Consider the following 15,415-nt stretch of genomic DNA (forward strand, 5'->3'; position numbering starts at 1 on the left):
GTTTGAAAGGCTGGCTGTACTGATGAAAATAGAAGTCTGCCCTTTTCTCAGTACGGTGATATTGTCACTGCTTGGGCATCTGGATTTTTTTTATCAACTGTCCCATCAACCAAGCTGTATAGAGAAAAGTCTAAAGAATCTATAAACTCAAAGGATCCCGAGGTGACTGACACATCACAACTTTGCTCAAATCAGTTGTTGGAAGCAAACATATTAAAGAATTGCTTCACACTTTATGTGGCAATCATATTTGTCAGAGTCACACCAGTTTTCCCTGCAATAAACCCATAAAGTATGAAGAGCAGGCATGTGTTCTTAAGCAGGCAGTGGACACATGCAAGGGAGCTGCAGCAAATTGGGGACCTCCAGCATATGCTCCTGTATATTCTAGAATGCACATATGTCCCTTCACACTTTATATGATAATTGAAGGAAGCACCTATGTAGCCACAGCAACCATGATTGTGCACATGGTGTGAAGTGTTTCTAAGCTAGCTCAGTGGTACAGCAAGGCTCAATCCCCATCTGGAAAAACTCCTGTCTGAAACCCTGGAGAGCTGCTGCCAGTCAGTGTTGACAGTACTTGCCTACACGGACCAGTGACCTGACTTAGTATAAGGCAGCTTCTTGAATTCCTAATTTATTTATTTATTTTATTTATTGCATTTCTATACTGCCCAATAGCCGAAGCTCTCTGTGTTGCTAGCTGTGTTGCTAGGCATATTCTTAAGATAAAATACCAAAGCATATATAATGCACTGGCATAAGTAAAACGGCAGAGATTTATTTATTTTTTAAACAAAAATGTCAGCTGTGAAATTATTCAAGGATAAGGAACTTGAGGCTAGGGAGAGAACTGAGTACCAGTAAAGTGCCCTGGTGTCTGGCGTGTTATTAATGCAACTGTTGATCATTCTTTATTCTAAAATATACAGTTGTAACTAATAGTCCTGTTCTAACAAATCAGCCAGCTAGCTGCCTTGTTACTAATCTCTTAAAGGAGGAGTAGAATCGTATAATTATCAGAATCGTATAATGTGTAAGCAGAAGATTATTTGTTTATGCATATTCTTAATCTGATCAATAATAAACTTTCTGTGGGCAGATTACAAAAGCTAAAAGAATAAAATACAAAACATAACAATAAACAGCACAAGAATAAAATAAGGCTGTCATAAAACCTTTAAAAACTAAATTCTTAAATGCCCAGGAGAAAGGAAAGGTCTTTGCTTGGTGCCAAAAAGATAACAGTGTAAGTGCCACGTGACCCTCCTTGGGGAAGACATCCTACAAATGGGGTGCCACAACTAAGAAGGCCCTTGTCTAATTTCCTTTGGTGGGGGTACCCAAAGGAAGGCCTCCAAAGGAGACCTAACAGTCTGAGCAGGTACATACCCAACGAGAAAAACTTTTAGTTATTCTGGTCCCAAGCTCTTTAGGGCTTTAAAGGCAACACTAGCTCTTTGAGTTGAGCATAGAAATGGATTGGAAGCCAGTGCAGCTGATAAAGCACTGGCATCACATGATTATATTGGCTTGTCCCTTTTAGTAGCCTAGCAGCTCTATTTTGAACTAACTAAATTTTCCAAGCCATCTTTCAAGCCTCACAACACATTACAGAAATCCAACCGGAAGATTACCAGAGCTTGGATAACTATTGCCAGGCTATCTCTGTCCAGATAGGGTCACAGCTGGTATATCAATCTAAACTGATAAACACTGAGGCCACTGTGCATCAAGTAACAAAGACAGATCCAGGAGAACTCCTTAGCTGCACTTTCAGCAGAAGTGCAGCTCTCTCCAGAATAGGTTGAACTGGGCAGACAAAGCACCCGCTAGCAGTACTTCCATCTTGTCTGGGTTAAGCTTCCATTTATTAGCCCTCATCCAGTCCATTACGCTGCACAGGCACTGATTCAGGACTTTCACTACCTCACTGGGGTTAGGTGAAAAGTTGAGATAATACTAATCTGTATATTGATGGCATCTCTGTCCACATCCCCATATAGCCTCTCACAGTCAATTTGAATAGCATGGGAGATAAAATCAAGCCCTGCAGAACTGTCCATAATTGTCATGGAACAGAGCAATAATTCCCCAGAGCCACCTTCTGGAAATGGACATTGTAAAAACAGTAGGAATGGAACCATTGTAAAACAGTGCCACTGCATCCTGGCTCAAACAGCCAAACCCAAAAGATACCATTTTGATGGTATCAAAATCTCTGAAAAGTCCAAGAGAACCAACAGGGTCACATTCCTCATGTCTCCCTCTCTCAGCAAAGGGCAAGCAAGGCAGTTTCTTTTCCAAAATCAGAATTGAAATGGATTGAAATGGATCTTGAAAACTCTAAAGAATCCAAGCATCTGTGGAATTGATCATCTGTGGAATTGATTTTCAATTTGCTCAAGCACCTTACCCAACTGGCCTATAGTTGTCCTCCACCTTTGGGCCCAGATTAGGTTTCTTCAGGTGTGTCCTGGTGACTGCTCCTTTCAAAGAGGCTAATATTAATCACTTCTTTCAAGGAGGAATTTATATTTATTATATGGCTGACCATTCTCCCCTTATTAGATGTAACCAGCCAAAATGGCCAAGGGTTGCGCATACAAGTGGTTGGTCAAACAAAAAGACTATCCATTTTAGGAGAGAGAAAATTCTCATGGTATTTGTAGTGGGATATGGTGGAATTTGTTTCTCAAGAAATATGCCTCCCCATTTTGGCTTGGCTCTAGGAGTGAGTAGACAAACTGGTTATGTTCACTAGAGAAAAATAATCTTACCAGAAGCTTCACTAGTGAATGCTGTAAGCTTTCTGCTCAGTTCCAAAATCATTGTCAAATCTTTTGCCTCTCGTTTCAAATTTGACGTGGCAAGGTTGGAATTACGCAGCATTACCCTGCAGATGCAATGCATAACTATATGCTCTACATCTTCCCATGTGAAATATTGATTCTTGAAATTGTCCAAAATGTTCTGAATTGTGCTTCAGATAAACAGAACTGTTTTGGTTGTGCAATATCTTTTCTTCACCATTATAAGCAGATTAGCTATGTTTAATACTATGACATTGTCACTTATCAGTTCACCAGGGAGTTTTTTATAGCAAAACAAAAGAATCCCAAGTGAGGTTGTTTGACAGGGGGCAGGTTCTGAATGAGAGAAGGTGGGGGGGGGGGGTAAGGGAGTTGTTTGACACTTATGTTTTGAAATATAATGAGGTGTGATTTATCTTCCTTTACCAGTGTCTGCTACCAATGTTCAATTTACATTAATAGCTGAGGAAATGACAATTTTTACTGTCATATACATTAGACTATTATTAACGCTATGCTTGATTTGACAGGACAATTTTTCTATTATTATTTTTATTACTCATCATACACACACACACACACACACACCCCACACTCACTTTCTTTCTCTCTGTCTTTGTGCCAACCATCTCATCTGATCACCTTTGGCAATGTCCAACTACTTAATTTGCACATAATCATCTTCGGAAGTTTAATTCTCTCAACATCAAACACCCACAAGGAGAAAGAAATTAACACTTCACCAAGAAAGCATTTAGGAAAAGAGAGAGAGGGAGAGAAAAATGTCATTTATAACTAGGTATCTCCTTGAATTCTTATCTTTATGGATTTTATTTATTTGTGAGCTTGTTGGCAGATTTTCTTTCCGCTCCAAAAACGTTTCTCACTTAATTGTTTCAGTAATCAACTTTACTGAAGAACAGGGCTCTCCCAAGCTTACCACATCCGTTTTAGCCAAGTATAACATGACTGTGATTTATGTGAAGAAAATAACCTTGGATCTCATTCAATCACATCATCAGTTTTAACCTGACTGCCTAATAAGTAGCAGGCTAGAGTGTTACTGTGGCTCCCCCCCCCTTTTTTTTAATATGACTTTGTCTCCAGATGGTTTGGCATGTTACCCAGCATGACGACAATATCTTTCCATTTCTCATCACTTCGGTTGCAAAAGCGTCTTTCTTACTTTGTGGAAAAGTGTTACAAAGAAAAGGGTTTGGGGAGCCAAGACCTGTCTTCGGTCTTTCACTGGTATCTAAGGAACCGTCTCAGATACGCAGGCTAGAAAGCAAGGCCTTGTGTCAACTTATGTTTTATGCAAAGATGTCCACCCAATTCATGAGAAGTGCTGTAGAGTTCATAAGGAAGGTGACTTGGCTCCCAGTGTAAAATGGGACATTAATGCTTTGGTGGGAAGGGGACGGCGTGTAAGATGCACTCATTTGCGTATTTATTTTCTCTTTGTGATTTCTGTCCCACTGTATAGCTCCAAAGGTGGCTACAAAGACATAAAAAGATTTTTTTAAAGATCTAATAAAATATATAGCTCATCATTATAACAATAAAAGTCATAAAGCCAGCAAAACAGAATCAATAATGTTTAAGTGCCATCTGGGGAAATTCAATAGATTTGCTAAATGCTTGCTGGGATAGGCGTGCGGAGACCGGGGGAGTCTTTACCAATCCCTTGAATGTTAATATAGCAGAAATCTTGCTTAGAGGATTTCTGTAACAAGGGCTCTACCACTGGAAAGGCCTTGCCTATGTATGTATCTCTTTAGATTTTAAATTGTATGAATGATTGGCTTGTTCAAGCATAACCCCCCTCTTTTTTGAAAAATGAATGGTATACCTGATGGAAAAAATGATAGTATTCCTATATATGTAATGTTTCTTTGTTTTTCTTTTTCATGAATTTGTTTTGTTTATTTTCACAATAAAAAGGTCTAGGCAGTAATATTTAATTTCTGGTTAAAATGTGGAATCCAACTTGATAAAGTAAGACAACAATATTTTTTTCTAAATGAAGAATGAAATTATTTAGCAACAGTGAATTCTGCAGCATAATACCTGAATGCTAAAGTTCCAGTTAACTCTACAAGTGTGGTTCTTATGAAAGTATGATGGCAGGACCTGCTGCACTAAGTGAAAGGCATTCTAAATGAAACCATGTTACAAAAATAGCAATTGTCTTCCTCAGCAAACATGTGCTTGTCTGCATGATGGGTATTGGAACCACATATACAAAACCTCTCTGAGTCAAGCTATTTGTGGGAAACAGGGCATTTCTTCTGTTTGTAGGCTTTCTTACTTTTCCCTGAAATAATTATCATGGCCAGGATTCTCACTGTAAGCTCTTCCAGAGACGTGTGGTGTGTGTATTTTGGTATTTCTGCTTGGAGACTCTCCTTTTCACTATAGGGAAGATTACCGGAAAGGAAAAAGTGTCAGAGACAGAGGATATATTTAGTTGCACTCAGTGGCACTTCATGAATGTTGTGGATGGGGTTGCACTCCCTCTGAAAGATCAGGTTCATAGTTTGTGGGTACTCTTAGATTCATCTCTGTCGCTGGAGGCTCAAATGCTCATGGCAGCTCAGAGTGCCTTTTACCAGATTCGGCTGGTTCGTCAACTACGGCCTCTCTTGGACAGGGATAGCTTGGCCACAGTGGTACAGGCATTGGTAACCTCAAGATTGGATTACTGCAATGCGCTCTATGTGGGGCTGCCCTTAAAGCTGCTCCGGAAGCTGGAACTAGTGCAGAATGCTGCACCTCGGCTGTTGTCTGGAGCTGCCCCTTTCCAGCATGTAACTCCTCTGCTGAGGGAACTGCACTGGCTGCCTATTTGCTACTGGGCCAGGTTTAAAGTTCTTGTACAACTTGGGACCAGGATACCTGAAAGAGTGCCTTCTCCTTTACCAACCTGCCCGGTCACTGTGGTCATCCGAAGGCGTGCTCTTGGTGGTTCCACATAGACCCATCCTCCGATTGGAGTCCACCGGGGAAGAGCCTTTAGTATGATGGCCCCACTCCTTTTGAATTCTCTGCCTCTGGAGGTCAGGCAGGCACCAACACTGTATTTCTTTCGGCACCTTCTGAAAATGTCATTGTTCCAGGAAGCGTTTCCTTAATGACCAGCCACAGTTCACGGTTCACTTTTCATTTTGCTTCTTTTAAAAATCTATTTTAAGGTGTCTTATTCTGTTTTTATTGTATTTTATCTTGTACACTGCTCTGAAATTTTGAATGGGGAGCAGTATATAAATATTGTAAATAAAATAATTAATTAATTAAATGGATATCACTAAGAAACTGTGTGGTGCTAGACATAATTCAACTTTTGTAGGAATATCACAATGTTTACTCTGAATTGCTCATCATCTTAAGTATTCTGTTCCAAACTAATTAATGTTAAACCAATGAAAAAAATTTGGTCAATCCATCCTTCTTTCTCATGGTTTGTTTGCACTTTGGGGTGTGTCTGTTATGTCTTGTGCAGATTTTAGCCAGAAACAGTCAAATTTAAGTAAAATAATTTGCTTTGTTGGCACAGGATTAGGAGCAGTAGCAGTAAGATATATGACTGTCTGTGATTGTCCATATTATAAATGTTTAACAATAATGCATCCTAATACCAGAAGTTCTCATCTGTCTTTGTCTTTTGCATTGCACCATGGGTTTTCAAGGAGCTTAATACAACAACAACAGTGAGCCAAGTCCTATGTAAGGTGTTGAGCTTTGTGCATTCCTTGAACTGGGTTTTCTTGGAGCCTAGCTGTGGTGCTTAATTTCCTTCACCCCCAACGCTGTGTTTCTTCCTTGAGCCTTTGCAGACTGAGATGGATTTCTCAAGGGTGTCAGTTAGCCTACAATTGAAGCTTTGCTATTTGACTGAGCACTTAGTCAGCTGACCCCCACCCCCCCAAGGACCACTCAAATCCCACCAGGACCTGAAGGCAAGTCCTTGAAGTTGGAGCATCTGTTCTGAGCATCTTCTCTTGCTATGAAAGGGTCCTACCAGTTGAGCTCCTGAATCCTTTCCTCACATTGCTGCATTTGGAATGGGACCTCTTGCATGCTTTGGATGATTCTATCTCTGGGATCAAAACCTCAGGCCTGGGTGCCAAATCCTGCCTGTTTAGGGCCCCAATCCAGTCTTTTGGGATTCTTCAGATGGCCATGTCTCCTTTTTCTCGACCGCTAATCGTTTGGTGGTTTTCTGACTTCTTTGCAACTTTCCCCCCATCCTAAAGTGCTGAAACGCTTCTACTGAGGATTAGTTACTTGTATATTAATACTTTAAGTTATATATACTGGCATTTTTAGGTATTTTGGCCTCCCTCTTTTGCCTTTGGCCATCCCACCACTGGGATGAAAGCTTGTCCCTGAAAGCTTCTCTAAAATGGAATGAAAAAGTTCAACATCTCTGCCCTTCCTGCTTCTGGCCCTTCTTTGATTATAACTTGTGGATCTTTGCTGCTTGTGGAATGTGACCCTTGCCTGTCCTAGACAGATCCACTCTAAAAAAGGACAGGCTCTAAAAAAGGACAGGCGTCCTGCCTATGCGGCAGGGTCTTGCTATTTACTGTGTTATCTGTACAGCACCATGTACATTGATGGTGCTATATAAATAAATAAATAAATAAATAAATAAATATAATAATAATAATAATAATAATGGTTGTGTAGAAGAAAGAATTTCAGGAGGCATAGATTTTCTTGCATGACAAGCTGTACCTTCCAAATTTTGTAACTTTCCCCCCATCCAAAAGTGCTGAAACGCTTCTACTGAGGATTAGTTACTTGTATATTACTACTTTAAGTTATATAAAAATACAGGAGCCTACTTTTCATGAAATAATCTAAGCACATTAGGGACAAGGCTATGCTAGAACCTTTCTCTGTGCCATGCATACTTTCTATGGGACAGGGAACTTTTAATGTATAATTCCACCCCACCCCACCCGCATTCTAATGTTCTGTTATTTGAGTACATTTGTGCTTGAAAAACGGGAAGTTATAGATAGATTGAGCTGCAATGCAGGCTATGTTTGTAAACTCATTGGGGAGTTTCAGATTTTTCTCAGATTTGTTTATTTCTTGAAATTATTTGCCAAGTTCTTTGAATCACCGTTGAGAACGCAATGAAATTCTAAATGAGCTGTGTTTGGTTGAATTGGATTGAATACAAAGGTCACATATGTTTCTATTTCCTGAGTGGAGGAAGATAGCTCTCTGAAAATTAGATGTTGAGAATGAATGTTCATGTTAACTAATTTGTATTTTTTCTGTAGAATAACTCTTGGCATGTAACAGCACTTTGGAGTGTATTAGAAACTTTCCAATATGTAACTTGTTTGCTGAAAGCTAGAACAGCAAATTTAAAAATTTTTGCATCCCAGGAAAAGTGATTAATTGAGCAGGGTTGTGGAATTCACAGTTCCGTAGAGAAATATAATGACCCGAAGTCAGCAAGGGTTCTTATAGGCAGGGATTCTTATCTCAGAATTTACCTTTGACTCTTATTTGTGTAAATAATATGCTGTTAGGGTAGAGATGGCAGAATGTAGAAGTAGTGGTGGTGGAGGAAATTCTGTGGAGTTTTTCCTAGTCTGAGAAGTTGCCTTAGATTAGACATAGATGCAGCATTGAAAATGGGTGTCTGGAATACTTTCTAAAAAACCACAGAAGTCTGCCTTTTATTAGCCCTATGAAGGGATTTTCCTGCAAATGTATGGGCTAAAAAGATATATAGGAATGGGGAGGGGGTGCACACAAGCCTTGGGGTCGTCTAAAGCCCTTTGTGTGTTAAGGACTGAAAGGGGGAGGGATTGTAAACCTGTTCAACTGAATGCAATTACAAACCTCCCTGTGATGGGACCATGACACGGCTGGGTCCCCAGTAATGGGAGGTCCATGAGCACATTCAAATCCACCTACAAATTTTCCTCAGACCTCAGTGCTAAACGCATGAACATCTCCAGAGTAACCAGGACACGAGTTGGGGACAAGAGTCAGCTGAATGCCTGCATGGGACTATTGTGTATCTATTATTTATGCACTTCTCCAACTTCTTATTTTTACCAGGAATATCACCAGTTTTACAGTACCTGCCCTTGGAAAACATTTTCAGAATTTCAATAAATATTTATGGTACCTTCCCCTATTTTGCCTTTGAGGATACCTTACTAAAAATATGTTACTGTGTGCACTTGGGTTGCCGTTCTTCAAGTTTCAGCTCCCTCTTTTCTAAAGTTAAACCTCTAAGTGGGAGGCAGGTGCATATTGGCAATATAATTTGAGGCATGCATATTCAAATGTATATGTGTGGCATCATTGTTTTATTTATTTATTATACTTTTATCCCACCTTTTTTCGGCTTGCAAGGAACCCAAGGCAGCTTATGTGGTCCTCTTCTTCTTCATTTTATCCTCACAAAAATTCTGTGGGATAGGTTAGGCTGCGACTCAGTGACTGGCTCAAAGTCTCCCAAAGTCACCCAGTGAGCTTCATGGGCCATTGAGCATCAAAGTCACCCAGTGAACATCATGTTGGGGGCTAGGACCTGGATCTCCTGAGTCCCAGTTCAGCAGTGATATAAGAATAGCGACAATGTTACCAGTATATTTATTTCGATTTGTCAAATGTTGGAGGATATAGATTAAATTGGTAGAATCCAACTAAAGTTCTACTTAGAGTAGACCCATTGAAATGAATGGGACTTAAGTTAGTTTTTTTTGTTAAATGTTTACTCCGTTCTAATATTTAGTAGCAATAGTTAATCGTTATTTTCATCGTACTCTTCATAGTGCTTTTCTTTTCTTGCAGGTTGCAGCAGGATTACGACAGAGCATGGACCTAAAAATGAGACACTAGGGATGCAAAGGCAGTGAGTATTTTAAGATTGGCTTTCCAGTGTTTTATTTGTAAAGTCGTGATCTTGCCTTTCGTTTCTTCCATGATCCATAAAGCAAATGGATCACTATTTTGCAATAGAAATTGTAGGCCCGATCCAGATTGGGCACATAGACGGGTAAAGGGTTAAAGTCCCCTAACCCCTCACACATGCTAGGGTCCCAATCTTGATTGGGGGCATTGTGCTTACTCTAGAGTAAAAATGGAATGCCTGTTTTGGCTCTCAGATTGCTTCGTGCTGAATTTTGATATTATTTGCCTAATAAAGGCAGTAAAGGAATGCCTAAGATCAAGAATATCTCAATAGCTGCCTGCAGTTATGGACAGTCCTTCAAGTCTCTTACCATATTCAAAGCTTGAATATCTTTATGAAAAATTATATGACATTGGTATTTGAGTTGGGTTTTTTACTGTTTCATTAGATTCTAACTGCATTCCTCATGTTTAATTTGTTTTTACCTACCCTAAGCTTTTAGAATGGAGGTGTGTCTATTCAATGAATAAATAACTACCTCTCTGATTTGTATGCATGAATTAAGTAGTTGATTATATATTTTGGTCTACCCCAGTGCATTTTAGCATGCCACTTAATGCACTCCTTGGATCTCTATTTAGTTCAGTTAGGAATTCAGTACAGTCAATAACTTGTAATGAAAAACTCATCGATTCCACCTTTTATTTCTGCCTCAGTTCATGGCTTTCATCAGACCCTATCAGATAACTCAATCACTGGCCATTGAAAATTGTGCTTTAATCAATGGATGGAGACCATCTTGCTGAAAAGAGAGTTTATTTGGGAAAGTCACAAGGAAATTACAAAATAGGGAGTGAACTGGAAATACCAAGAACATTATAGTTGGGTCTTTTGCTATGATTTGAGACTCTGTGTTGTTGTTTTTCTTGTTTTCTCTCAAAATAATACCAATTACTCAGCCATTTACTGACACCATGATCCTGCCACTGATCCATTTGTAGAATGCTTATTGCCTGCAGTAAAAGGATGATGTGATGTTGGCTTCAGTAGGGATGTGTTTCGGAACAAAGGCTCATTGTATAGTCACCCTTCGTACACACGAATTTGGCTGCTACCTGCTGAACATTTTACATCCCAACAATTTCCTGTTTGTAACACACTGTTATGCTACCACGGACAAGTTGCTATTCTTCCAGTCTCAGCTCCCTCTCTTCTGACGTTAAACCTCTAAGTGGGCATCAGGTACATCTTGGCAGTAGAATTTGCAGCATGCATCTTTAAATGTACATGTGTGGCATCATTTATTTATTTATTATACTTATATACTTATGCCACCACGGACAAGTTCCTCTCCTTAGTTGCCACCCACCTAGAGAAGGGCCTCTAAAGATGACCTTAAGGTCCAGGCTGTCATATATAGGGACAAATGATCCTTCGGATAACCTTGTCTGATGTTGTTTAGGGCATAAAGGTTAATACCAGCACTTTGAATTGGACCTCGAAATGGACTAGACCCCCATGCACATTACAAAACAATGATGTGCTTTGATTATATCATGCAGTTCCTGTTAATAATCTTGCTGCCCTGTTTTATACCAGCTGAAGTTTGGGGCCTTTTTCAAAGCAGCCCCACATGTAACACATTGCAGTAATCCAGTAAGAGGTTACTAGAGCATGGATAAATGTACCTAGGCTATTGCTGTTCAGATAGGGTTGGATTTGGTTTAAGCTGATAAAAGATGCTCTTGATCTTTTAGGGCAGGCATGGGGAACCTCAGGCCTAGGGCCAAATCCAGCCTTCTGGGGTTCCCCAGAAGACCACCCCCTTTCCCCCCCAACTAGCAATTATTGGGTGGTTTCCTGGCATTTGTGCAGTCCCCCCCCCACCCAATTTTAAAGGATTGAAATGTCTCTCCTCAGGGTTAATTACTGGGCACAAGAGCTTCAAGTTACAATATATTGACATTTCTTGTATTTTTGCCCTGCTTCTTTTGCCTTTGGCCCTACCCACCACTGGAATGAGCCCCCACCCCAAAACAAAGCTGAAATTGAATTTGGCCTTCTGGCTGAAAGAGCCATCCCACCCTAGTTTTAGGGAGAGTGCAACCCCATCCAAAACAGGTTGAACACCACTCAGCTAGGTAGACAAACCACTCATTAGCAGTGCCTCCGTCTTGTCTTCTGGACTGATTCTCAGTTTATTGGCCTTTAACTGAAGGATCTTTAACTGAACCCGGAAATAAATGCTGGCAAGCATTTCCCCCCTCTTATAAATATGCAGCTACTTAATTTACGACATACATAGGCTGAGCCAAAATGGGTGGATCCTGTGAAAAAGGATGCTGTCCCTCATTTCAGCAGTAGTTCGGAAGAGTATGCCATTTTGTTTGTGAAAATGTTTGCTACGCTTTCAAAGTGTCAACTGGCGAATTTTTTTATTTATTCATTTTACATGTCATAGGCTTTAATGATATTGTACATGATATTTGGTCATTTAGAGTTAAGATTGAAGTCACACATGCATATTTAATCTTTTAATGACTGCTACACCAAGTGATGAGTTGCACATATTCAACAGTAATTGCAGATCAAGCACACAGCCAAAACTTTCATATCTTATGATATCACCTCAGAAAGCTTAATACAGAAGTTCAGATACCAGCTGAGCATTGTACATACATGTGCAAATCAGCTTTTAAGAGCCATCTTGCTAAAACCCATGGTGACCGGACTAATGAAGTATTATTCTAGTCTCTTTTATGTTCCTTTCCTTCACAGGATACAGATTCTTTTCCTCTGATTTCAAAATGCAACAGAGGCCTGTGTACCATTAAACCACTCAAGATTTTGTTTTCCCTGATCTGTGCATAGTAGTATCATTAACACAGGCAAATTACCACACTTCATTATACTCTCTCCATGGTACATTAAAAGCCTTTTCCCATTGGTAAAATTGGCCTATTCTTCTGTAAAATGAGGGGGCCATTGGCAGTTCTTTGGCAAGAGAGACAGAGAGACTCTTTAATGAAAGAGAGAGTGACTTAATGTGGGAAAAGAAATTAAACGTGACAAGTGCACAGGAAGATATCTTAGGTCTGATGACTGAATTCTCTAGTAACTCCAGAGAAATTGAGATGTGTATTATACATACATATACATGTGTGCATGTGTTTTGTGCGTGTTTGTGCCTCTATGTTTCTTTCTTTTGCTGATGGAAACCACTTCTATTGGAAACAGTTGATGAATTCACAAGACATTCTGGCAGAATGGTTTATAAAAATGAAATCTTATTTATTTTCTATATATATATATTTTTTAATAAGTCCTTTATGCTTAAGGCAACTTCATGTAGCTTAGCCCTGTAAATAGCTACCGTAGCTTTGGACTCAGGGGCTGAGACTCAGCCAAGGCTGGAAAAAATCTTATTTTTTTGCAAATAGCCTTTTCATTTTAATAAGGTGAAACCAATTAACCGGGAAAGTTGCTGCCGGTGGAATTTTACAGGTACATAAAAAATATATTGCTTTTTTGTTTGTGCCATGTCATAATTCCTCTTAAAATCTCCCCTTTTCTTTTCTTTGCCGTCACATTGATACTATTCAAGAAATTCATGAACCCCCACATATTCTTCTTGCTGGGATACTGGTCTCTATCCATGAGCTAAAAGAAATGTGGTGTCCTCCACCCCACCCCATTACACTTAGCTGCAGATGTTTAGAGAATTGTTGGGTAAAAAGTGATAACTCAGCCCATCACCTGTGAGCCCCAAGGGATTTCACAGAGAAATTGGCAAGGGAAGGCTTTCTGAGTTAATCAGCAATGTCACACACAGGTGTGAGCAAGCAATCACTGCAAAAAGATCTAAGTAGGAGAGAGATTGAGTAGTTTAGAGACAACTGAATGCTTCTTTTGAAAAAAAAAAACCTGGATAAGAGATCCAGCTATGGGCCACACACATGGGAAATCAGGATTCTGCTTGTATATTTTATTTTATTTTGTTGCATTAATTTTATATCAGAGAACTTCTATAGCACTTTTCATTTAAAAATTATAAATGCACGATAAAATACAATATATCCAAAAGCTTTGGGGGCAACTATATGTGTGATTCCATAACCCGCTCCAGAAATCAGCAGAAATCCTGCCCATTGGTGGTGTGTTCCAATCCCCCTGTTGCTTTCTTGCCAGTTTTTCCTTCTTTTTACGGTGTTTCCTACTTGCATTAGGCATATGTGTGATCCCAATCAATCAGGGAGCATGTAGTGAATGGGATGACATCATGTTGCTATGGAACCAGTTGTGTTTGCCTATCTGCTGAATTCAGGGAGGGTAAATTAAGCCAATTGAGAGTGAAGGCAAGGTATCCTATGTAGACAAAACATTTTCAAAGCAGTCACCAAAACACACTGAAGGACGGTGGCTTTCAGTACTGCCAATATATTCACAAAGAACATTGAGTCTTCTGGCTTGAGCACTTGGTACCCATGCAAAGCCCTGGCTGATTGACATGCACTCTGTTGAACTGAAGTCATGTAATATAAAAGGGAAAGGGAGAAATGGTATTTATATTTTTTCAGTTATGTCGCCACGACCACCACCACCACCACCTTTACCAAACTGAATTTTCCCATAAATGGCCAGTGCTCATTTCCAGGAAAATTGTTTTTTTAATTTAACTGATGGTGTTCTTTTATTTGCCACTACAATTCCATTGTGTTACAGGATATTAATACTGCAGTATCTCATGTTCTTGAGAGAATAGATTCCAAAAACACACACACTTTTTTTAAATCTTCATAGAGGAATTTGTGTCCTCCCTTTTCTTGCCATTGGATGTATGCTCCGCACTGGGGAGGTCCAGCAGTTTCTGCCGGCCTCTAAGGGCTGGCAATGACTTCCACAAATAATTTAAATTGACATCATGCATCCATTAATATTCCATTGTGATGTTTAGTACCGATGCATGCCTTAATCAATGGCATGTTGTGAAACATGTCACATGGACAAAGAGAGTAAATTAGATATATTCAGAGGATTATACTGATGGGCTGCACCCACCAATTTAAAAACAGTTGGAGCCCACCCCAGCCAGTCAAAGCTTGATTTTTGCAATTGCTGAAAATGATAATCAAAATGGGCATGTAATTTTGGCTTGGCCATTGCTGGTATAATTTTTGCCGGAAAGGCTGTTTTAACTTCAAAGCCTACAACTAATCAGCCTCGGCTAGTGTCTCCCAGTAGTTCCGTGAAAATGTTTTCATCAGCTGGCAAAAACATATTTCATATTTCCATTATATGAGGGGCTTCATTTTACTACTCCATTTCTCAAGAAATGCTTTCAAAGAAACTTTTGTTAAAATAATGTCTTAAAGTTTGAGGCTTAAACAATGAGAATAGTTCTCACTTGTACACCTAAAAGTAGGCTATTTGAGCAGTGGCATAATATTAACATTAAAAATCATGAGTCAGCTTGAAGCAGTTTATGACTATATTTTAGTTCCTCCTCCACACAGAGTTAGATTTAAGGAGAGCCCCAAGAGTTTTATGCACCTGTGGATTTGTAAGGACAAGAATGCACATTTTCAGCTGATATTCTCTTAAAAGAAGTTTCAGAATATTCTACTTTCCCCAGGAGGATGTTTTCAGCTGTATTTCTGAAAGTTTATGTATTTATTATTTATTTATTTTAAACATTTGTATCCCACCC

At 39.5% G+C, this 15,415-nt stretch overlaps 1 protein-coding gene across 1 annotated transcript in view; it reads left to right on the forward strand.

Annotated features, from left to right (window-relative positions):
* The window catches only part of SEMA5B (semaphorin 5B), a 402,471-nt gene that overhangs the window by 110,595 nt on the left and 276,461 nt on the right, over positions 1–15,415 (forward strand). Inside the window, exon 2 of the mRNA XM_063116674.1 lies at positions 9,648–9,708. The gene's annotated coding sequence lies outside the window, so the exon portion shown is untranslated. The remainder of the gene's footprint in view (positions 1–9,647; positions 9,709–15,415) is intronic.

The sequence above is a fragment of the Elgaria multicarinata genome, chromosome 2 (genome assembly GCF_023053635.1).
Source record: "Elgaria multicarinata webbii isolate HBS135686 ecotype San Diego chromosome 2, rElgMul1.1.pri, whole genome shotgun sequence".
NCBI classification, from domain to species: domain Eukaryota; kingdom Metazoa; phylum Chordata; class Lepidosauria; order Squamata; family Anguidae; genus Elgaria; species Elgaria multicarinata.